This window comes from Diabrotica undecimpunctata, chromosome 1, assembly GCF_040954645.1.
Source record: "Diabrotica undecimpunctata isolate CICGRU chromosome 1, icDiaUnde3, whole genome shotgun sequence".
Classification (NCBI taxonomy): Eukaryota; Metazoa; Arthropoda; class Insecta; order Coleoptera; family Chrysomelidae; genus Diabrotica; species Diabrotica undecimpunctata.
The window spans coordinates 118,147,152-118,172,570 of NC_092803.1; the positions used below are offsets into that span (position 1 = coordinate 118,147,152).

Sequence of the window (25,419 nt, forward strand, 5' to 3'; positions counted from 1 at the left end):
GAGAACTGACGACTTTGTTATTACGGAGAACAATATCTCTTTTTCATTTATTTTGTAAGATAATTGAAGCACTAAATATTCTGGAAAATGTACAAAGGGTAAATTGGAAAAATAATTAGGTCATTTAAATACAACTTCATTTGTACAAATCTCGAATGTAGAGCAAAGATAGCAGAAAATAATGAATACTAAGGAGTCAAGGAAAAACAATATCAAAGAACATTATGAATAACATCAAAGCCTTATCAGAAATCATATTTTAATCAATATTCCACACACAATATTTAAAAAAGAGTAATCGATGTTAGTGTGAATTTCATTATATTCTACTCACATTTCAACCTATGAGTCAATCATATTTTGTTTTTCAAACGATACGTTCAATTAGTAATACAAAAAATATTAATTACATATTCAGATAATTAATAAATAATATTAATTATTTTAAGGTACGATTTAAATAAAATTATAGCGTCAATTAGGAAAAAAATCTGAACACATAAACTGACAGATAAAATAAATTAAAATTATTTGACATACAAAATATAAAATATTTATTTCACACAAAGAACTGAATAAAAAGTTATCTGGAAAATAAATTGTGTTTATTGTAGTTCGTTATGTTGTAGGTTATCGCGAAATCAAAAATATAACCTAAATATTGTTGTTTAGTGTAGGTTAGAGACATGGATATTAAAAGATTTAATGAAATCGGAGAGTATGATCAGTATGATATTTTATGTTTATAAACTTAGTGAGAGAATATAATATTGTGATGCAGAATTTAATTTTTGTAATGATGATGATGTTTTTAAAAGGTTAAGATTAAGTAACCGACAGTGATCTATATTCTGGGAAAATATTGGAAATAGTTATTAATAAATGATTATAAAAGTAGGTAGGTATATAAATATTTTGATTTACTTAGTTTTTTAGGGATTCAATATTTTCACAATCTTGATAATAAAAAATGAATTAATTTAACCTTTTTCAAGAGATATTGAAAATGAAAATATGGATAAATATTCAAAACTTTCAATAAATCTTCTATATAATGTATTGAATATTGATTTTAAATTCTGGCAATTTCGTGATAATTCTTGGATATGTTTTTCTAGATACCTACCAGGTAGGCATAAATATTTCTGTATTCTTGATAATAAATTTAAATGGAGATAATAGAAATGGGTTCTTACAAGTAGATTCTGATTATAAACTAAAGCCAATTTTAAGAAGTCCCCTAAACAATCCAATTTCTATATGAAGTTCATATTAGAACCAGAAATGCAACATAATTTTTATATAAGAAAGAGAAGGTTTAGGTACTATTTAATTCAGTGGAAGTGGCTGTAATTATCTTGATCAAAAATTAAAATAAAAACAGTTAACAAAGTTTAAACTGTTCGTTTTGAGTTGTTCTGTAACTTCCATTAAACAGGTTTTCAGTGTTTATAGCTTAATTTCGTTTAAATCTCTTATAAACAAATTAATTCGCAACGTTTTAGTGAAATTGTTAATAATGTTTTATGTTAAGTTTTTTATTAATAAACATACAAGTAATTTTGCATCTTTTTTCAATGTTGAAACAATTACCTTTAAAATGAGAGGATTTTGAAAGTTAATCCTACGTATGAAAGCTGAGTTATATCTGGAAAAGCCCCATCGTATGTCTATTTTGCAATTGTTTTTCACGAAATTGGTTATAACTCCGATTCTAAAACTCGAATTAAATTTTACCAATCGCCATTTTGTTATTTTTTTTTTCAAAGGGAACAATTTTCATTGTGGTAACATTAAATATCTCTAAAAGTTTGGAAGGTACAATCATTTGAACAATTAAATTATTAATAACAAATTATCTGACCGGTTTTCAGCCTCGTGTCCTCGAAAAATCGAATCTACGCACCAAAAACATACAGACATATAAACGTAGAGGTACCAAGGGGATATAAAAGTGTGATTTCAACCCCCCCCCCCTTGTGGCTCCTAGACTAATAGTAGTTTTAGACGATACATTATTTTCATCATGGCTTGAGGAGTTATTCACTTATTTAGATTCACATTACTCACTTTTTGCAAAAAACAGTTAATCGTTTCGGATTGATGCTGTCTTCCTGGTAAAGTTACTAATTGTGTTAAAACAGTAAATGGATTGATTGATGATGATACGACCATCTTGAACTGTCACCGCGCTTGCCGGTTTTGTTGCAGATATATTTTTAAATTGTGTAATAAAATGACTTTAACACCTTGTTAAAACCTAAATGACCTTACGACGCCCCTGTCGTATTTTGCAAAATTTGATCCCGGAGACAGTTAAGCGAAGATAAGATAATTGGCCACGGCTGATCGTGAAGAGATCTGGCTGAAATCAACCCTTCTCTTGGCAAAGACATTCTGTTTCAAAACGTCGAACTAACATGTGTTAATATATATTCGAAATATTTATTTTTATGTCATTATTACAAGCAATTAAGTTTTTTTATATTTTTACATTTACATTTAAGGATTAAAAAGTTTCATTTACGGTTTTGAGTTCTTTACTAAAACCACAGGAAGTCCTAATAATATTAACCAACAAGTAACTGGAAGAATTCAAGATTCCATTTTTCACTGGACAGTTACCAACACACCGTTTCAACAGTAATTTTAACTAAATAGTTGCAGATAAAAGCAATTCAAGATAATTCCTTGCTTTTTTAGCAAAAGCAAATTTCTGAAAAAAAAGTACATACATTCATTATGTTTATAAAAAATGTCATAATAAATGCCAAATATATACACAAATTATTAATTGTGCATATTTTAAAAGCGAAAATGTGCATGGGAAATATGGAATGAATCCATTTTTTTGCGCCTGCACATAAAATGTTACACATAAAAGAAATATAATCAAAGGCAGCGTGCACTATTTAAAATTCATATACACGAATTCTAAAAATTTCAGTTTTTAATTACATAGTGTAACATAATCAGAGAAGCGGAGTTACTTAGCATCGCTCTACAAATATTTTTGTTCATTTTGCATGTCAGACAAACTCGTCTAACTAGAATTAAAATGCGTTTACATATCAAATGAACCATCTGCATTTCAACTGAGACTATAATCTTGGGATAATTTCAACCTTGGACGGTAATTATAAATTGCTGATATATGTTGTCTATAGAAGAGGTGACACTTTATTTATCAGATGAAAGGTAATATATAATTTAAGTAAATTATGTAAATGAGAGTCCAGCTGGGAAATTAGACCAGAGAAATGAAGGTATCATAATAAGGATGCAGAGAGCACTTCAAAAACCTTTATAATTAAAGGTTTTTGAAGTGTTTAAAGGAAAATAAGCGAAAAAGCGACAACATTAACTTTTTGCAAAGTTTGTGGATCTTAATAATGATCTACATATTATGATTCTTTAAAGAGCATTACTTCGGTCGTGAGGTCTTCTTGTGTTTATACACATCGAGAAATATTGCACACAAAAAAACTTATGATTCTCCTTAGTTTTGAAAAAACTATTGTAAATTGATTTACATATTTGAAAATAAATAATAGATATTTCAATTTTAAGTATAAAGGAAATATCCAGATGCAATATAATAAGACATCCACAGGTCTAACCTTCTACAGATCATACGTATCAACGTACTGAAAAAAGAAGAAGGATCAACGATATTGTTACAGCTTAGCATATATAAAAGCTTAGAAAGGAGCATCTGATCTTAAAAGTACTGATGAAATGGAAATATTTACACGTGTTCAGTTTGGCATTGGCATACTGTGTTTACGGGAAGGGACATAAAAAGCAGAAAGACAGTGTTGGTTTTTCTTTCTTACTGAAACAGGTTAGGATTTTTTTCTGCTGCTGGAAGTGACAAACTATCGATTTATTTAATAAAGGCCGACGCGAACGAATCAGTAGTAATGTTACACAAACTCTTTAACAAGATAAAGGTCGACGAGGAGCTACCAAAATAATTTCCAAAATCATATTGAACAGACTAAATCCACAGCTAGACAATAAACTAAGAAAAAATCAAAAAGGTTATCGCGTTAAAGGTTTTACTAACGACCACATTTGTACTTTAAGAATTATCTTTGAACATGCTAGCAAATAATAGAAGATATAACTATACAAAGCGGAGTTAAACAAGGATGCTTATTTTCCCCGAAACTATTCCTAATCATAACGGATTGGATCATGGAGGAAGTAATCGATAAAAAACAGGTATTAGGTGGAACTTGCACAACCAGTTGGAGGACTTGGAGTTCGCAGACGACATTTGTCTCCTAACTATAGCGACCATTTGCGGGATAAGATCGACATGCTTGCAAAATACTCCAATGTAATGGGCCTTAAGATAAATACACAAAAAACGAAACGAAACGAAAAGAAAAATGGAGAAAGTGGATATAACATCTTAGATCAAGCATAAAAGAAAGATCAAAATGGAAAAAGAATAGTAAATACACAACATGCATAAAGAAAATCTGGAACACACGCGATATATCAGAATTAACAAAAATCAAAGTATTTAACAGCTGTACTAAGAGTTTATTTTATGGCGCAGAATCTTAGAGACAGGAACAAACAACTACCAAAATATTACAAAACTTTATAAGTAAATCGTTGAAAAAAAATCCTAAAAATATACTGGCCTTATAAAATAACAAAAAGGGATAGTTTTTTAATTACAACGGTCTTTAATTCGGAAGCCAAAACGTCAAACAGAAGGTTAGTTTGTAATAAATTGAGGTTTATCCTCAATGATATACACTAAGCAGCAAAATTATTGCACCGTCTTAAAAATGGGACATTTTTGAAGTCTCGAATTTCCTAAACGTGTTTTCAGATTTCATTGATTTTTTTAATATGTTACAATCTTATTCTTTATCAACACCGCTGTGGTAATATTGTTCCTAGACAGGCAAATTGTCATTGTATACTGGGTGTATCAATTAGACTGTGTTTTTTCCCAAAATTTGAAACACCCTGTAGAATATTCCAGCATTTATAAAATACTGAGTTAAAACAAAATTGCCTCAGGTTTTTTTAACATTTTGTTTGTTGATTCATTCGCTTATGTTGGATAATAAAAAAGTCAGGTACTTTAAAAACTAGGCATGTTGTTCATGAATAATTTCTCATTTTCTGGTCAGTTTAATAAACAAGCCTAAAGTAGGCTATGACAAACTAACAATTTGATAGATATTAAATTGTTAACAGCCAAAATGTGTCGAATTTGTTGTGAAAATTACTAGATTCATTATTTAAAATTGTCCGTAATAGTTTTGTTGTATGATGGAGATAAAATGCGCTACAAGAAATTTGACCCATGACTAATGTGATCAAGCAGTGACCTTACCTAGCGAACAATTTAGCTACTATGCTATCGGTAAAGTTTGGGAGTTTCACAGACATCAATTTCCCGTATTGTTCAACGCTTCAGAGAAATAAACGACTTTAGCAGACGTCCCGTACAAGGTAGACCTGGAGTTAGTACGGTCGTACAAAACCGTTTTAATAGATTATGTGCTTTAAGAGAACGATTTACCATGTTAACGAATTTTTTAACGGAACTTAGTGCTTATAGTATCAAATCAGGGCATTGATACCTTGAGGAGACGTCTTGTAGAAAATAACTTGCTTATTCAAAGACCAGCTACAGGCTCAGCTAGACTGCAGAGCTAGATTTCAATTTGCCACAGTACAGGTAAACTAGAATAATGACGACTGAGAAAACGTTCTGATTACAGATGAATCCAGATTTTGCCTCTATAATTTCGATCGACGTTTAAGAGTAATCTGACGACCAAATGAGCGTTATACCTATAATACGTACAACGACTTTATTTATTCGATAGTCTATAATTGTTTGGGGAGGAATTTCTTTAACAGCGCAGACAAATCGTATTCCTTTTTGGTGGAAGTTCTTTAAACAGTGAAAGGTACATAACTGATATTTTAATATTTTACCTGAGCATGTTGTGTCTTTCGCTCCTTATATTGGCAAACATTTTTTGCTAATGCACGATAATGCAAGATCTTACGTTGCACGAACTGTAACCGAATATTTACAACAGGTAAATCTTCGGACTTTAAATTGGCCATCGAATAGTCCAGATCCTAACCCGATTGAACATTTGTGAGATACAAGCAACTTTATAGTTGCTTTAATAAAGTCGTCGTAGACATACCGTCTCAGGACTTGCAACTTAATGTAGAGTCATATGTCGCCATATTACCAATCCAACGGTAACTTTACCATGCTATTTGTAAACACGACATAATGTAAACTAAACTTCATATATTAATTTTTAAAGGGTTTTTACCCTCATATTTAGTGGCTACATTCATGTAATATATTGACACTGATGATGGAATACTTATTCCGAAAACGTTTTGTCTTTTTAACGTAGCCCGACTGGGTTTTTTATATACCTTTTTATAAAGGATTTTATTGGAAAACTTTTTATTATATGGTATACAGCCAACTACAGGAACTTAGTTTCCTTGTGGAAAAAAGATAAAAGTGACCAAAGGACTTCGCCAAGGCTGCTGCACTGCACCTACACTCTTTAAGATTTATTTGGAGGGGGTTTTGGATATTTGGAAAAGAAAATGTGAACCTATGGGTGTTAAAATTGGAGACCATACACTGTACAGCTTGCATTTTGCTGATGACCAAGTAATACTTGCAGAAGATCAAGATGATATCCACTACATGTTACGAAAAATAGATGAAGAATATACTAAGTGGGGCTTATCAATTAATCCATTAAAAACAGAGTACGTAGTAGTGAGAGGTGAAGGAAAGCACTTAGAACTAGGAAGAAAACAAATTCAAAATGCTGATAGCTATAAATATCTCGGTGTAAACATCACAAACAATGGTCGGAATACAAAAGAAATAGCTACTAGAATTGGTCAAGGAAATTCAGCAATACGTCAACTGAATAGTATACTTTGGAATAACCACATCACCCGAAACACAAAAATTAGGATATACAAAAGTATCATAGAAAGCATTGCTACATATGGTTCAGAGCTTTGGGTAATAAATAAAAATGACGCATCCAAAATAAAAGCAATGGAAATGAATTATTGGAGAAGATGTTGCCAACTCACTAGAAGAGATGGAGTAAGGAATACTGAAATCAGAGAGCGTATGGGCATAGACATTGACGTCCTGGAAACTATAGAATGCAAAAATGACTGGAACGATCGCAAGTGTTGGAAGCTAGGTTGCGAACGGCGGCAGCTGTAATAAACTCTTATATATATATATATATATATATATATATATATATATATATATATATATATATATATATCTTATATATATATATATATATATATATATATATATATATATATATATATATATATATATATATATATATAGACAAACATTTTTTGACTCACAGATCTCAACAACATACGGCATGATCTTTCGTATGTAGTCATGTCTTCTCTCTGTTGCGTTAATTTGTGTACTGCGAGGTCTCTCGACACTACATCAACATCACTACCACGACACGACAGTATACTTATGTTCATCACTTATATACTTGTTACTTTATTTCTCTACGTTATTATTGTTTTCAAAAAAACATTTCAACCATGTTTCACATCTGTAGTATCGCGTGACGGCCACAATATTTTTCCTTAGTATAATATTGTCTGTCGTGCATTATAAATAATAACAAACTCTAACATTGCTTTTCAATGACCCTATTTGATTAATGATAATATGGTTTTGTTTCATTTGGAACTATATCGTATAAAATATATCAGAACGTTATATAAATCGGTTATTTTTATAAAAAGGTAGAAATTGTCCTAAATCTATAATTCGATAATAATTCCATTAATTGTTTGAATTCGGAATGAAGAAACATTACGTTTCCATTCATCGGCAAACTCATTTAGTCAGTGCCAAGTTGGTACGGCTGTCGTCCAACAATAGATGTCGAAAGTCGGCATACCTCTCGAAAAACTAGGAAACTCACTTTATTTGATTAAATGCACGTCGACGGGGTGTACCAGAAACCGCCAGCCTTCAGTGGTCGAGCATGCCAAGGTAATAAAGGCCGAAGGAAAAATAATCCTCGGTTCTACCAGCTAACACAACAAACGTTTTAGATGTCGCATACTTGCGCTTATACACTTTGTGCGGTACACTCTTAATTAACCGCATGAATAATGGTCAAAAGAGGTGGAAGATAAATATATACAGGGTAGATGCCGTAAACACTATGATTTTTAACGCTCATAAAAAAAGTCTAAAAACTTAAGACGCGATCGCGATTTACTCGCAAAACAAATCACAGTAGATCTAAAGTACACCTACAGAGGACGATTCTAATTTAATAATACGCAACCAAAATAAAACAAAAATAGTAGTATATGCAAAATCAACTACCACAGAATAAGACATCCTTTCATACCATGGCACACCCATGTCAGGCCGTGGCCTTTTTTAGTAAGCTACTCCAAAGATCTCGATCTACTGCTGTTTTTCTCTGCATCTCTTTTTTGGTCTTCTACCAAGTCTTTTTCCTTGCATTCTTGCAAGCCTTTCCAAGCTTCTGCAGCGTAGTTTATTGTATCAGTATTGGTTGTCTATATTGTTCGTACATTTGTTAATTATATCTAATTCGTCAGTTGTTATTTTCACTGATTACACAGTTTCTTCGTTATTTTGTTTTTCCAAACACGTCTAGTGCATTAGCAAATTTCTGTGTTATATTTCACACCGATAATTTACTCTGGGCTTGATTATTGGTTTATAGAGTTTTGTTTTCCAGTGTATATCTCGCAATTTGAATATGGGGTCGAAGGCGAATAGGCTTTATTGGTCAGCATAGGCCTTCTATTTATTCCAAGTTTTTTCTTCTTCAAGTGTTCTTTATCATTATGTAAAGTATTTGTGTTGCGCTAGTCTATTTGACCTGATGTGTACGAGTAATTTTGTCTTATTGGTGTTTATTGCTAGCCCTATAACTTCTGCACTTTGTTACAATTCAACTTAACAACGAATTTTTCGCTCTGCACATAATTTGATATTATCTGCGGACGCTGCTAATTAGATGGATTTCTTTGTATGTTTTGCTCACCGTCAACCAAGTAATTACATATTTAAGAAAAAAATTTTTACATGAAAAGCGTTGGAGCTAGTCCGTCGTCTTCTTTTAGTCCTCGCGTTATCATAAACGTATCAGTCATCTTACGTTGAATACATACAAGTGTTTCTGTTTCTATCCTTGTCATTTGCACTAGTCTTATTAATTTGGGTATTATGCCGAGTTCTTGCAATATATTAGACGTTTTTGTTCCATCTACTGAACCATAGATTTGCTTAAATTCTACAAATATATTTTAAACGTCTAATGAGTTGGTCGATGGTAGATCTATTTTGTGTAAACCCAGCGTCGCCCTCTGGTAACAGATAAAATATAAATCAAAGCTATTTGGAAATAGTACTGTGAAAATTGCAACTTGAATGCCAGAACCATCGATATTGAGAGAAGCAGTGGCTGCTGAACTAAAGAAATCTGACGACTCACTAATCACCTGGAGCAGAAAACATTGTTACGGAAATTTGTGGCGATCGAAGATGCAGAAACTGATATTTTTCATAAAATATGTCACCTAATCTGGAGCATTAGAACCTACCCTGAAGATTGGACATATGCGAAAAGTATCGAAGAATTACTCAAAGAAATGGATAAACCCCAGCATTTGATCTAACTAATAAAAAAGTCTGTACGACGATAATCGCAGCCAGATCTAGGGGTAAAGTAGTTTTGGTGAGTATTTTTCTGTCAGCATGGGTGCGCGACAACTAACTATTCAGATGAACAAACAGAAAACTAAAGGAATGATAATAGAGCGACAGAACCCAAGTTACTTAAATATAAAGAAAACTTACTGTTCTGTTTAGTCTACTATTTCTGATTATTCAGTTCAGAGTTATATTGAATAGAGTTGTACGCATAAGATGGCCTTGCTTTAATCCTTGTTTTGTTTCGAAATGTTCTGTCACCCTACAGTTATGCTTGGTCTTCATCACAATGGTCATTATTGTCATTTTTACTAGGTTTATTAACTTGCTCGGCATTTCCAGATCTTTCATCGATCTCAGTAATTGCTTTCTATTTATTGTATCATAAGCACGTCTAAAGGCTATAAATTCCCCGTGTAAGGGTATATTATGTTCGTAACACTTCCTCTTTGTTTGCCTTAAAACAAAGATCTGGTTAGTAACTGACCCACTTTTTCTAAATCCGCATTGGCATTTTCCTATTGTTTGTTATGAGAACTGTTCTATATTTATTTGTCTAGCTTTCGCTAATATTTTGTATTCAGTATCTAGAAATTTCCGTGTAGTTTACGCAATCTTCTTTGTTTCCGTTTTTGTATAGCGGTATCAACATTACATTGATCCATAATAAAAGCATTTCTTTCATCTTCCATATTAGGTTTATTAATTTAGAAATTTCTCCTGATAGCTTTTCTCCTTCAAATTTTATAAGTTCAGCATTTATTCCGTAATATTTATTCTGCGTAGTGGAAGATCGTGTACCTACAGATGCAATATTCGTCATAAAGCAAATTACTGAGAAATCACTAGAGTATAATAGGCTAGCATTTCTGTGTCTGATTGACTTAAAGAAAGCATTTGACAAGAGAAGTTCCCATAAATATCATAAAAACTATTGGAAACGTCTACCAAAAGAACAGAATGGAAGTTAGAATAGATGACGATTAGAATAGATGAAGATAGAAGGATTTAACATAGAAGCAAAAGAATTTAATATGACAATCTTATCTCAGAAAACTAAAGCAATATTATTCAGCAAAGAACCAATCAGATGTAAAATAGAAATTGATGGCATCGGTACTGAACAAGTAATTTAAATAAAACACCTTGGAATTACACTGCACAGCTATGGAGACCTGAACAAAGAAGTGAGAGATCAAGCACAAAAAGCAAATAGTCGGGCAGGATACCCTAATAACACTATATGGCGAAACAGACACATTAACACTGAGATGAAGTCAAGAATTTATAAAACCAGTGTAAGACCAATAATGACATATGCCGTAGAAACAAGACCCGACACAGTCACAACAGAGAGGCTATTGTAAACGGCAGAGATGAGAGTACTAAGAAAAATTACAGAAAACACGCCGAGAGATCGAAAGAGTGAAGACAATAGAAGAAAACGTAAAGATCAGTGAAGAAACGAATGGACACTAAATAGAAAAAAATAATGGAATAACCAAATAAACAGAATGGAGGAGACCCGTGTCGTCAAAATAGCAAGAGATAAATCACCAATCGACAGAAGTATCGGACGACCAAGCAAAAGATGGAGTAACAACTTTCTATAGAGATATTAAGCCGCCAATGAACAAGCAGAATTGCTTACAAACAGGAAGAAGAAGAAGCGTTTATTCCACTACCTTTAGGACTTTGGCCGTTTTCTAGTTTTGTAATGACTGTTCTTATTTTTTTATTGATGGAGGAGACACAGTTATTTCATTTTTTTGTTTTTTTATTTCCTCTTCTTACGTCAATATATCGTCTCCTTTTAGTACAATCCCGAAAATTCTCTTTCCATGACGCGCATATCTGCTCTCTCTTGTTAATGTTTTACTCTACGTTTTTCTATTTCATATTTTGTTTTGTCTTCTTTCTTTTGTGTTCGTAGTATCAACAGGAAAAATATGCAAGCCAAAAAAATTTCGAACCTAAATCTTTAATTTTTCATTTAAGATTTTGTACTCCTGATTTTTGCAATGTGGTTTCTATAGAGGATTTAAAAAAGTATGCCGCGTAAAACCAGTTGCTAACAAATATTTTAACCCTCTCTATTAAACTCATATCATCTTAATGTAAAATGTTTTATATTCCAGCTATCACCAAACATTGTTTATAAATTATACCTTAATAAATTATTGTTGATACAAACTAAAGTACACTTTAAAATTTATGCGATTAGCTTAATGCCCTGGAATTTTTCATAGGTCTAATTAAAAAATAAATGCGAATGTGCCCGGAAAGAACAAAAAACGACAAGTTAATAAACGGCCCCATTTGTAGTTAATGTCGTGTCATACATAGAGGAGGGAAGAGGAAACCTTCCCCACAGGATTCAACATCGTAATCAACGTGATTAAATTAAACATCGAGTGTTTGTGTTAGTTACCGTACGTGGGACACGCATGCATACGGGCAAAGTTAAATAGTTTATGTGCATCAATAGAGAAATTAAACCACAGGGATTCTTAATAATAAGAAACTAAATGCTGAAAATATTTAATTATGGGAAATTCTCCTTAAGTCGTTTTGCGATAATTCTAGATAAAAAGAAGTACGTCATTAAAAAAACTGATTACTTACTTATTAATATCAGGTAGCTTCTGTGAGAAAACAAAACACAAATGAATGCAATACATTTAAATATAGAACTCAGCAGACCTTTACTTTCTTGAAATCCATAATTAGAAAAAAAAAAAATTCAAAGTATATATCCCACATAAAGTGCACGCCTCCTAGTGACGGAATACTGGCGACAATACATTGGCTGATAGGACAGTATTTACAGTAGGGATACTGCTTGACCACAGCTTGTACCAAAAAATGTATGCAGTTGCGGGATAATACTGTACTTTGGTTGATCAAATCATGATGGACATGATGCTGATGGAGAAGCAATCAGTGCATCATATTGTACCATTTTTATTTCAGCTCGTACATTATAAAAACCGAAAGAGATTCTTAATCTTTTTGCGTCTCTGAGATTGATAATCTAAACGTTTTGGAGTCTGTTAATGATAAACAAATTGCTCTCTACTTTAATCTTGGTTCCATCTAGATATATACCCAGGAAATAAAGAATCTTACCGCTTATGCTGGCAGAGAGAATAATTTTAGAGTGATGATATCACTTCTCGGAGAGCACCTGGAGAATACCATGAAATCTCGCTCAGGCTTGGCCTGTTTTTAGTTTTTGCAGCAATTGGGCACGTAGCCTATAAGCCAGATGGAAAAATGGATATTTTAGTGCAGTGCTACGAATAAAGTACAACAGTTAAACCAAGAAAAATAGAGTGATAAGTTTTAAATCAGTTGAAAATTAGTTAGTGAAGTCTACAGCAGTATTAGGTAAGTTAAAACTAATTTTAAAACTGATCGGAATGAGATAAGATCGCTAAATATCTTCTTTCTGGTCAATTGAAGAAATATACGTATTAACTTTTATTGCCTAAATATCTAGTGCAGTGCAGTGCAGAATTTTTTTAAATACAGAGTATGCACTTTAAATGTTCCTGGTATCCCCTAATAATCTATTTACAACTGCAGCCTAACAGTTTGCATGTCAGTGCTCTAGTGATCAAAGGGAATTGTTGAAAAAAAATTGCAATAAAATAGAATGAATAATAAAATGATAAACAAAACGCAACAAGTTTAGATATAACTCCAATACACTAAGATATCATAATCCTCATCAATCAGCTTATAAATTTGTTCACTGCTGCTCGTAGGCCTCCCCTGAATGTTTTCATACCTTTCTCTTTAGTTTATTTTGTATCTAGTTTGGTCCATCTTTTTGGAGGGCGCTCCTTACTTCCGAAGCCATTTTCTCCGGATCTCACACAATAATTCTTTTAATTCACGTATTATTCCTCATACTTGCGAGTAGTCAAAATACTACTGTAGGATAGGTATTCTTTCCATAGCACATTGTAATAAAATAGGAGTTGGCTATTGTGTGCGTCAATATAACAAAAATTGTAGAAAAGGACTATTGACGTCTTGTACAGGTTTAATCGTAATACCGTGCTATTCCGTAACACAAATATTTTATGCAATATTTTAAATTAATTAACAATAATAAAAATATTTACTTGTAAGAAGGAACAGCTGAACGAACATCTAAATATCTTTCCAACATAAATGATATTGCAACACAAAATAATCATATTCGAAGAGTAATATGATTATTACTCTTGTCACAAAAACAGAGACTTTGTCGTTGATAATTTTAGTATTCTGCAACTACTATTACGCTAGAACTATTTAAAAATCGAATTACTTCACATAAACAATGGAAAAACGTCAACGTTCTATTCCATCCAGTCATTCGACTGTTTCTCTGTGAAAACTAGAACAAAAAGTCGCATTGCGAACTAAATCGAAAATTCCGTATCTCGCAAGGCGAGCGCACTTCCTATCAACAATCCAGTATAGTTTAATTGCTCTTTCAATAGCATTTTCGTATCTGTAGAGAGCAGACCTAGAAGAGTCGATTTGTCTGCGGGAGGATCGTTCGTCTATATATGCATGCATCCACGTTTGCCATGGATCTAATCCGCTGAAGGCGAAATAATCCTTGAATGCTTTCTGCAGATCAGGCGCGTCGACGACTTCTTTCTGGCGGGGAAATATATTTTGCGACAGATGCTTTGATGTACCGTATTCGTCAAAATAGATACCTAATTTATAAATTATTTTTATTTATCAATTTACATAAAGCAAATTATGTTAAAAATGAGCATTATAGATAGGCGTTTTAGATGGAAAGCAGTCCGTTATTAGAGTATAAAGTGTTGTTTGCTGAAATTTAATTATTTTGAATAGTAATGTAGCAGTTCCTTAGTAGAGTGTAGAGTATTATTTGTTATAATTTAATTGTCGTTGAAAATATTGATGCGATTGTTGAATACGATAACAACACTGATTTTGTAGAAAGTGCCAGTGCCAGTGCTAGTGTGCATGTAATTCCTGAAAAATCAAAGTAACCGTAAAGAAAAATAGAATGCATTTAAATGCTGAGCACACAGCAAAATGGTTCAAAATGAACCATATCATCGCAAGAAGCGATGTGACTACAAATTTTCAAAACCTATAGATGTTTTTTATAGATTATGAAAAAGCTTTTGATAGTGTAAAACTGTGGGCAATAGAAGAAGCATTAGTCAACAACCGGATCGATTAAAGGTACAGAATATTAATACATAACATTTACGAACAAGCTGAAATGATATTGACGTTGGGTAATGGAATCGAAACAAGACCAGTAAAAATCAACCGAGGAGTAAGACAAGGAGACACAATATCTCCAAAATTATTTACAGCTGCCCTAGAAGATATCTTTAAGTCAATAGACTGGAAAAATAAGGGAATCCCTATTAACGGAAGATACTTGAACCATCTTAGATACGCAGATGATGTAGTACTAATAGCCGACACGTGGAATGCACTGAATACGATGATTGAGGAGCTATACATAGAATCCCTAAAAAAAGGACTGAAAATGAATTTCAGCAAAACTAAACTAATGTCAAACAAAGATGACAAACCTATGATAAACATCGAAGGGGCAGAGATAGAACACGTAGATTAATATACATATCTGGGTCAAAATGTCAAGGTAAGCAAAGAAAATCAGAATACCGAAATAAGCAGACGGGTAAAAATGGGATGGGCAGCATTCGGAAGACTCTCATACGTACTTAAAAATAAAAATATAAGACTGCCAACCAAAGTGTTTAATTCCTGTATTCCACCTGTACTTAGATATGGAGCTCAAACCTGGACATTCGCTAAAATAAACATGGAGAAGATCAGAAAAACTTAGAGAACTATGGAACGACAGATGCTGGGTATGTTACTCAAAGACCATAAAACCAATAAAAACATTCGTAATAGAACAAAAGTAAAAGATGCTGTCGAACTGGCAGCTAAACTGAAATGGAAATGGGCTGGACATAACGAACGTCTTACGGATGGCCGATGGAATAAATAAATCGGGAATTGACGGCCATATGAAGCCAAAAGACCACGAGGAAAACCGCAAATGCGATGGAGCGACGATATTTAAAGAACTGCGGGGCCAATATGGAAACGTCTTACAAACAACAGAGATGTATGGCGAGAGAGGTCTATATTCGGCAATCCGAATAGAGAAAAGGGCTTAAAAAAATAGATGTTTTAGTTATAACACTATTAAAAACCACAATATACGATTGCTACAGAAGCAGTGAAATACCTACAATAGAAATAATAAGAAAGAAATCGGAAACAACCGGTCGAAAAGTGAACTGATATGAGAAAACTCTTTAAAATTGGATAAAGTGAATGGGCTGTAAATTTAAAAGAATAAGTAAACGGCAAGCACTATATCTTAAAGCAGAACTATGAAAACTTACAAATCTGAGCATTCTACTATATGTCTTACTGCAACTTATACGACTATGGCAGGCCAAAAATATAATCTGCAAATGTAATAAGAGGCTTATTATCAATTCCAGTATTTTCTCTTAGTTTGTAAATTTAAAATTCTCGAGTAAAACAATATGTATTATTTACCCATTAACACGTTCCTTGCCGATAACGCGCTGGCGCGTCGCTACAGGACTTTAGCTAGACGCCGACGACGCTCTCGCGCGTTCAGACTTTTATTGATTATGATCTTGGATTATTTCACTGGCGCTACAAGAGGGTCTTTTATATTTCAAAGGCAGGTAACTAGGGGTACCAATTCTCTAACTTTGTTCTTGGTTCTTCGACTGCTGACTTTTTGTCCAGACAGGGTGTCTATATCTTTTGGCTTTGTAATAATTGTAAATATTAGTAACAGTACATAAAATTCTGCAAATGCTTATTATAATTGACGGTAAAAATAATCCTGCAGAAGTAAAACAAGAAAAACTTGCTAAAGGTGCAACAATTGCCCGTTGCCGAAAAAGGGTATTAGTTGGCAAATGGAAGGATAAGAGAGACGTTTACTATATAACAACAGAATGTCAAAACACCTTACAACAAGTTACAACAAGAAGAGGTCAGCATGTAATGAAACCAGAGCCTATTATAAGATATAATAAGAATATGTCTGGTATTGACCGACAAGACCAGATGCTTGCCTATTATCCTTGTCAACGAAAAACTGTACGATGACCAACAAAAATATTTATACATATTATGCAGATGATGGTTATAAATGCTCACATACTATACAATAAGTATTCTGGAAAAAATATTGGTCTTTACGAATTTCGTTTAGAACTCGTTAAATCACTTTTAAAAATTAATAATTCTGAAACTAAACATGTTACAAAAGATCACCTAGTAACAAAACGAGAGGTAAAAGATCTAAAGGGAAAAGTTATGAGAAAACGCTGTAAAACTTGCAGCGAACGAAATATCCGTAAAGATACAATTTACGAATGCAAAACCTGTCCCGACACCCCTGGATTTTGTCTAGATTGCTTTCAAATATCCCACATTTAAACCTTAATTTTGTTTTATATATCTATATTTTATCTTATTTTGTATTTCTTGTTTTATTTTTATTTTGTATTAGTAAATCAATAAAATGTTCCTATTAAAACTGATTTTATCAATATTATTTACAAAACGCACCAGCGCGTCGTACGGCGTATGTATATAAATACTAGAGCCGAGCACCAGTGACGCTCTGGCGCTCGGCTATAAAAACCGTCTGGCGACTTCTTGGTGAAAACCTACCCAGAATAGATCGGCAGTTAACGTGTTAAGCAAAAAATTCTATCGACGAACTTAATATTACGTTTTTTTGATCGGAGTTCTAGATAGTGTTCTCTGTTGCGAAAAGATGAGGATGGGATTTAATCAGGATTTTCTCAGAATCCATATTGTTCATCAAACATTTTATTTGTTGGCAAAAATACTTTCCCAACTTTAAACAGAATACAATGGACATAGTATATTGGTTTAAAGATAATAATAATTTAAAAATCACCGTACTAAACATTTTTTTTAAATCAAATTATGGGTAACATACAGCAGCATCTTCTAATGAGTAGAGTAATTAAATTTTTATTACTTATAGTAATTATATAACTTTGAAATGTGTAGGAACCTATCAGATATCAAATCCAGGACAATTATTCTATGTGGCAGAATATCAAGAAGCTTTTGCAATGGCAATTCTGATGTGGCACGTGAAGAAGAAGAAGAGAAATCTATATTTTAATGCTATTTTGGAATACATATATACTAATTCTAATTTGGTATCTAATATACAATAGGATTTAACAACACCACAGTTTTGTTATATGAATATGAGAAAATATCGGAACAATACCCAGTGAAAGAAGCTAAAAAAGCTTAGTAAACTTCAGAACTGACTTCAGAAACTGTTTAAATAATATCCTGCTACTTGTGCTGATCTTTTCTTAAATAATATATCTGTGTTTTATATTCATAGAAAAAATTGTTTCAAAAAATCATCTAAACTGAAGTCAGAAGTATAAGATCTAATACAGCCTGAGACATAGCAGACGACTACAACGAAAAGAATAGGATATTTTAAACTATTAAAGACAACGAGAAGCAGTACGAAAATATTATTGGAAAGTTGATCAACTGGTTAATGCTCAAATGCATTAGAATATAGAAATGAATAATATTCGTCCCTAAATTAAGGAGAAAGAACAGCGGGAAGAAAAAAATAAAAGATAGTAAAGAGTATTTAATCAATATTAAATTAAAACATTTTCTCCACCGCTGGTACTGTATTACTATGTAACGGAGTCTACATGTGGATGGAAATACGGTATCGAAGTCCCAATGCTGTTTGTTAAGTTGCAAAATTGGATCTGTCTTAGTTGAGTAGCTAATTCGCTTATAGAGAAATGTCTGAATTTAAATATGATGCTTCTGATTAATCACATTTGACGGATATTAGTTGAAGAGAATTTGAGTATATTTAAGCCGAGTTTATAAGTTTCTATAAATTGCCAGAGAAAGGGGAAACGAGCTGCTTGAAAAGGGTAATCAATTTATAATGTAATATTGCTTCCACACAGCACATTTATAATGTAATATTGTTCCAAAACATGGTAGAATATTGTTTACTACGAGTATCGATAGCATAAAAAATGTGGCAGTGGATTTAAAAGTAAATTTAGAACGTATATCTGTTGTAGTTTGTATTACATATCAAAAATGTAAGCACCACACCCACCTCACCCAGGAGGGGCAGATATGTCGTCATAGGTCTTATTTTATTATTGTTTGTTATTCTTTGTTTAGGTTTTCCAGTTGCAAGCATCGATCAGCATCTTGCATCACTCCGTCTATACACCTGAGTTTGGTATACTGACAGATATTATCTATTTCGTTTTCTAATATATTATATTTTCTATATAAAAGACTTGAATATAGTGTACATCACAACATTGTACGCTCTGATTTTTTTTTTGGCTATTTTCCTTATCCAGACAATGTTATGTATATGCACCTTCCCTCATAATACCTTTTTTAGATCCAACTTACTTGCGATTTACATTACTTAGAAGAATAGAAAAAAAAAACACTGTTACAATGAAACCCACTATATTTTCTTGGATTGAGTTTGAAAACGTAATTCTTTTTATTTTACATTTACATTTTTAAAAGAAAAATAACAAATTTCGTGAGAGGTGTCTCTATAATTTACCGCGAGAATTAAAACAATTAACAACTGTCGAAATCGTACCCAAAATAACTCAAGCTAAATCACTTTCAATATAAATCCATCCGGAAGCCTTTTTCTTTAGTAGTGACTTCGCGAGACCCAACTGTCTACCCAAATCAGCTTTATTGCGTATATTCATCAAGTCCATTAGGAAGGCAGAGAAAACTAGAATGTAGGTTAATTAACTGGGTCGGAAATGGATAGAAGCGAGTCTTAACTATATTAAATACATGATGATTGTTTATTTTACGCAAGGGGCATTATTATGAGGCTCGGATTTATTACGTAGGTAGCAGTGGTGTGTTTACTCGCTAAACAGAATATACCAGTTGCTTGTTTTTTTAGTTAAATGAAACAAATATGGATAGTCTACGGTTTCTGTATAGAATAATTCATCAAAAAATAAATTGTACATAGAAAAGAAATATCAATATCTTTATTTAAATCGTTTTATCTAAAAAACAAAAGAACTACGCGCTAAAAATATCGTCAAGTCCATAATAAAAATCTTCTTTACTTTTAATTACCAAATTTTGATATCAGCTCATATTTTAATATTTTTCAACTTCCATACCACAATTCTTAAATTTGAAATATCTTAGATGGCTTAATATCATGACCACGACCACCACACGCTCTGTTGGAGCCTCAACGATCAAATCCCAACTACGCTTGCAACAATGACAGGATATTCTTTTATTTTATGTTTAAATAAAAAGGTAGATAGGCATACTGCAACCGTAAATATTTCTAGCATAAGAGATAATGATTTTGATCAATAAATTAAATAATTATAATAAATTGATAATTGTATAATTAGTAAGTCTGCTAATTCGGACATCACACAATCTTATATTTACTAAAACACATTTACAAAGCAATCAATATTCACTTTTCACCTATTGATAACTGTGGAAGAATTTCCAGCAATTGGCTGTACACCATAATATTAAAATAAAAAGTAGTATAGAAACTTATTTGTGTAGAAGGTAAAAATATCTAAAAAGCGTTATTTGAACATCATCAAAATGTTTTCGGTGTAGATGGTCTGATAAAACCGAAATGTTTTGATGAGTTTTAAATAATTGTTTGTGGAGATTTTTATATTTTTTTTCTGGTCGCAAGAATTGTTTATTGTTTCGTCGGGCCCGACCAAAGTCCTGGTCGGACGACTAAACTTCAACCACTTAACGCACTTTGTCTAGTGCACGCCATTCCATCTGATTCAAAATTAAAATTGGTTGTAGTGGTCTGATCGTGGTCGGACTAGAGCACCATAGTCCTGAGATATGATAATATCGTGAGTATTATTGTGTTATTATGAGTGATAAGAAATAAAAAAACAGGAAGAAGCTGAAAAAGAAATGAAATAGAATTAAGAATATATATCATTATCTTTGCTTTTATCCCTATAAAATATATATTGCTAATAACATTTCTCCATAAATTTCTATCTTGAATTATACCAATATGTGCCTTTAACAGAAATGTCTTGCATTAGAGTCTACCACCAGGCCCTCTTTAATTTTTTCTTTTTTTTCTTTTCTAGTCCTTCCAGGTACTTCAAAATCAGTAATTCTTCGTATTGGGTGATTAACGTCTGAACATGCCTAAACCATCTTAAACTAGGTTCTCCCATTTTGGCATCAATTTAATGATCTCACTATTTTATCTTAATTTTATCCTCTTTTGTCACTCCACTCACGTTGTTCCTCTTTTTTTTTTTACTGCCCAACATTCAGTTCCGTACAATATAACTGGGCTTATTAAAATTTTATACAATTTTCCTTTCAGTTTCATTCAAATATGTCTAACACACAACACATACCTCGCTTTCTTCCTTTTCATCAATCCCGCCCTAACTCTACCGCAGCCATTTTAACCTCGAAGTTAACATGCTATTTGTTGTAGTAATGCCATTTTTTAAATATAAATTCCCAATAGGAGTATTTCCTACCAACTAGTCCTTACTTATTCCAAGTAGGTATTTCCTATTTCCTCTTTCACGAAAGAAACAGACATGAAAAAAAGAAAAGTCAAAGAAGCAGCTCACATCCATGAGCAGAATGCAACCAGCTTTGGTTGCCAATACTACAAGCAGAATTTAACAACAACAATATATCAACAATAGCAGAGTAATACAAGGTTAAAAAAAACATCATCTGCAATCTTAACGTCAAGCATTATTTATTTAAAATCACAATCACAACCAATAATTGTGGCTTAATCCCAAAAAAACATAATATTCATTTTTTCTACTATTTTTACCAATAATAAACCTTGTTTCTCGTCCTTATCCCAAAAGGTAGAGGTGAAGAAGAAGAGGTGCGATTTCCTCTAATTTGCCTTCACAGTTCGATAGCTAAATTGTACGAGCAGCTTTTAAAAGGCCGCCTTGAGCTAGAGCTGGAGAAAAAGCATGCGCTGAGCGATCGCCAATATGGTTTTAGGGCCAAAAGGTCCACCATAGATGCGGTCACAGAAGTAACCTCTTTAGTTACGCAGGATACAAAGAGATGGGTGGCTCTCATCCTGCTTGACGTCAAGGATGCCTTTGACATGGTATTGTGGAAAAAATCATGTCCAGGCTGAGAGAATTGGGCGTTAGTGAGTACCTGGTGAACGTAATTAACTGATACTTTACTGTCAGGTAGATAAGAGAAAAAGATAGCAGCATCAGTTTGTCGCAGGGTTTAGTACTAGGTCCCATCCTGTGGAATGTCCTGTACGATGTAATGTTGAGGCTACATATGCCAAGGGGATGCACTCTTGTAGCTTATGCCGATGATCTCGCACTTGTTGCGAAGACGAGTCAGAAAACGGACCTGGCTAATACGGCTTACACAGCCCTGCGTCGTATTAGTAGGTGGATCAGAGAGAACGATCTACAACTAGCGCCTCAGAAAACTGAAGTGTTAGTTCTCAAAGGGAGCCGGGACAAATTCTCTCTTCGCTTTATAGTGGAAGGTGTGGAGGTTGCACCGGTTAAATCGATTAAATATCTCGGAGTCTGGTTGTCGGAAGGACTAAGGTTCAGAGTACACATCCAAAAGACGGTAGAGAAGGCGAACCGAAATCTCGAGGCGTTGATACAGCTGATGCCAAACATTGGAGGCCCAGGTAGCACCAAAATAAGGGTGCGGAATGGAGTTTTTCAGTCGGTTTTAACCTACTCTGTCCCCGTGTGGTGTAGCGCACAAAATATTGCGAAATACGCCAAGCTAATGGAGACTTCCCAAAGGCAAAAGCTCCTCAGGGTATCTAGCGCATATAGGATGGTTTCAAATAAGGCTCTATATGTCATTGAAGCGATGATACCGATCGTTGTGTTGTGCAAAGAGCGAGCGAGGGTGTATGCGAGGAGGATGAATGGAAATATAGATGAGAATGAGGGAGAAAGAACGATAGTGGAGTGACAGAGGGAATTAGTGAATGATAGCGGAAAGGCGAGGTGGACCAAGGAGCTTATTCCCGATCTAAGGCCGTGGTGGAAATGTAAGCTCAGGAAACTAGACTACTTCCTGACGCAGTTTCTGACCCGACATGGTATTTGGCACCTTCACAAATAGAATGGGCAAATCTGCCTCGGCAGACTGTCCTGTTTGAGGGGTGCCGGACGCTCCCGTCCACATTTTTAACTGCCAGAGATCGGCAAATGAGAGGGGAGATTTCGAGAGGCGAATGGGTTTCGGGCTGGATGAAAGAAACATGGTAAACATAATATTGAGAGGAGAGAATGAATGGAGAGAAGTACACTGGAGAGAGAAATCTGATTTCTGGAGTGATGAAGAAAAAGGAGCAGAAGTACAGAGAAGAAAATTTAACCAGGGATCTGAAACTTACGGTTATTATTATTTATTAGTTTATGGTCTAACGGAAATATTTTTTGATTTACGGTAATAAGTATGGTTATTTATAAATTTCCAAGACCACCTCTCTGGAACGGTGGTTAAGGTTTTAGCCGGAACACGGTTAATCCGGCACTAATCTGGGGTCTTCTGGCCTAGTATCCTACTTGGCCAAAAGATGCCAGGGTTTCTTGTTCCGTGACGTTAGATGTCCAAAAAAGATTTCCCCCACCGTTGCCTGTCAGAATACAATGGATACCTTCTTAGGCTCTTACTGGAATCCGGCAATACGGCAATTAAAAAAAAAGTTTAAATGCTTTAAAGCATTTTTAGTAAATACTTTTTGCCGGAGAATAAAATAACTTCCTAGTGTTTCCCTTCAGCATCCCATCTCAGTCTTTTTAATAGAGGGAGAATTGCAGCCATTGCTAATTGATTGATTGGTTAACTGATTAACTATGAGAGTAATTGATTTACTGATTAACTATGAGAGTAAACATTAATCGTATTTGTTTATTTAAAGCTACTGGTATTATTGAAATAAGTTACGAGCAAATGCAAATGTATCAATTAACCTGAATAGTGTGTGGATGTAAGTTATATTGCACGGTATGTGTGATAATAACTAAATATTTCTTTCCAGCGATGGACTATGTAGAATCTTGGGTTGGACAGCATCTATTTACACTGGGGGTGGATGATTACATAAAACGGAAGTGTTTCTCGCACAGTGGTTATACAAAGACTGAGCTATTTGTGTGCAAGGAGCACGTAGACTCATCTTTGCCTTACTTAGTGTAGTGAATGGCGGTGTCTACGTAAGGACATACAGACAAGATAATTAAAGAATTAAATATAAAAGGAAAATAATAAAAATACTTAACGAAATATACTTAACCAAATGCCGAATAAATCGACAATTTCATCAAAAGTGTATGAAAATCAAACTTTTTCCCCACTAAAATGTATTTTAACGCTGCAGTTAGACTTTTCTTATTATAAACCATTGAGCCAAAAGTGAAATTGACTTAAATGAGTATGTCTTTTGTTTAATCATTAAATCAGTTTAGATTTATTCTAATATATCTTGAGAACAATACTAATATCAGAACACAACCTGTTACGACGAAGGAATCTGAAATCTTGAACCTAATAAAAGTTAACGGCAAAACGGTAGTCGAAAGCTATTCAAATTTAACATTGTTCTAAAACTGTTTTATTGTAGTACCTTCAATTCCCAATAAAAAAGTTAATAAAACAAACTTAGTACGATTGTCTATGATTATCAAAGTTATTCTCAAATGTTCATAGTTTAAAGTAGGTTTTAATATAAACCTTCAATAATTCGTAGCCAAAACACTCAAAAATATTTATTACAAACATATTTAGTATACAAATGTGCATTCAGGCAGGAAACAGTGAATGAACTATTACTTTTAATGGGTCTTTTAACATCATTAATTGGAACAAACAATACGAGCGCAATCTTGCAATAAACTATTATTGAGAACATAGATTAGATTAAGACATACAATTGAATTATACAACACTAATTGGAAGTCATAGGTCGTAGCTATTTCCGTTATGTCTTAAAGAAGATTTGATTGGTCATAAATTGATGTCTAAATTTAATATGTAACAAAATTGTAAACAGGTTATATTAAATATTAAAAAAGATATTTATTTCTGACATTTTAGGAACTATTTCCAGATTGAAAACCGATTAAAAAAATTATTACAATTAATTGTGGTTTAGTCTCATATATAAAATATTCAGTGAACCCTGAACAAAGTGAAAATTATTTAGGAGCTAGTGGTAACATAATAAATAGATGTGTAAGTTCATCTACCGCTACCGTATGTCATTTAACGCCTGAGAACATCAGACGATATCTTCTTCTCCTTCTTCCCTAATGGCGCTACAACCATTTATGGGTTTATCTTTCCTTCGCTACTGCCTGATGTTCATGGTTTTAAGATCTTCTTCTAACAACAGACGATATAGGCTATTGATTATGTACTTTAGAAAGGAACTATAAAGTTAAAGGAGGTTTATT

General features: G+C 33.2%; 1 protein-coding gene across 4 annotated transcripts in view; it reads right to left on the bottom strand.

Moving 5' to 3' along the window:
- LOC140452879 (uncharacterized) overlaps positions 1-25,419 on the bottom strand; it is a 560,593-nt gene that overhangs the window by 28,064 nt on the left and 507,110 nt on the right. The window lies entirely within an intron of this gene.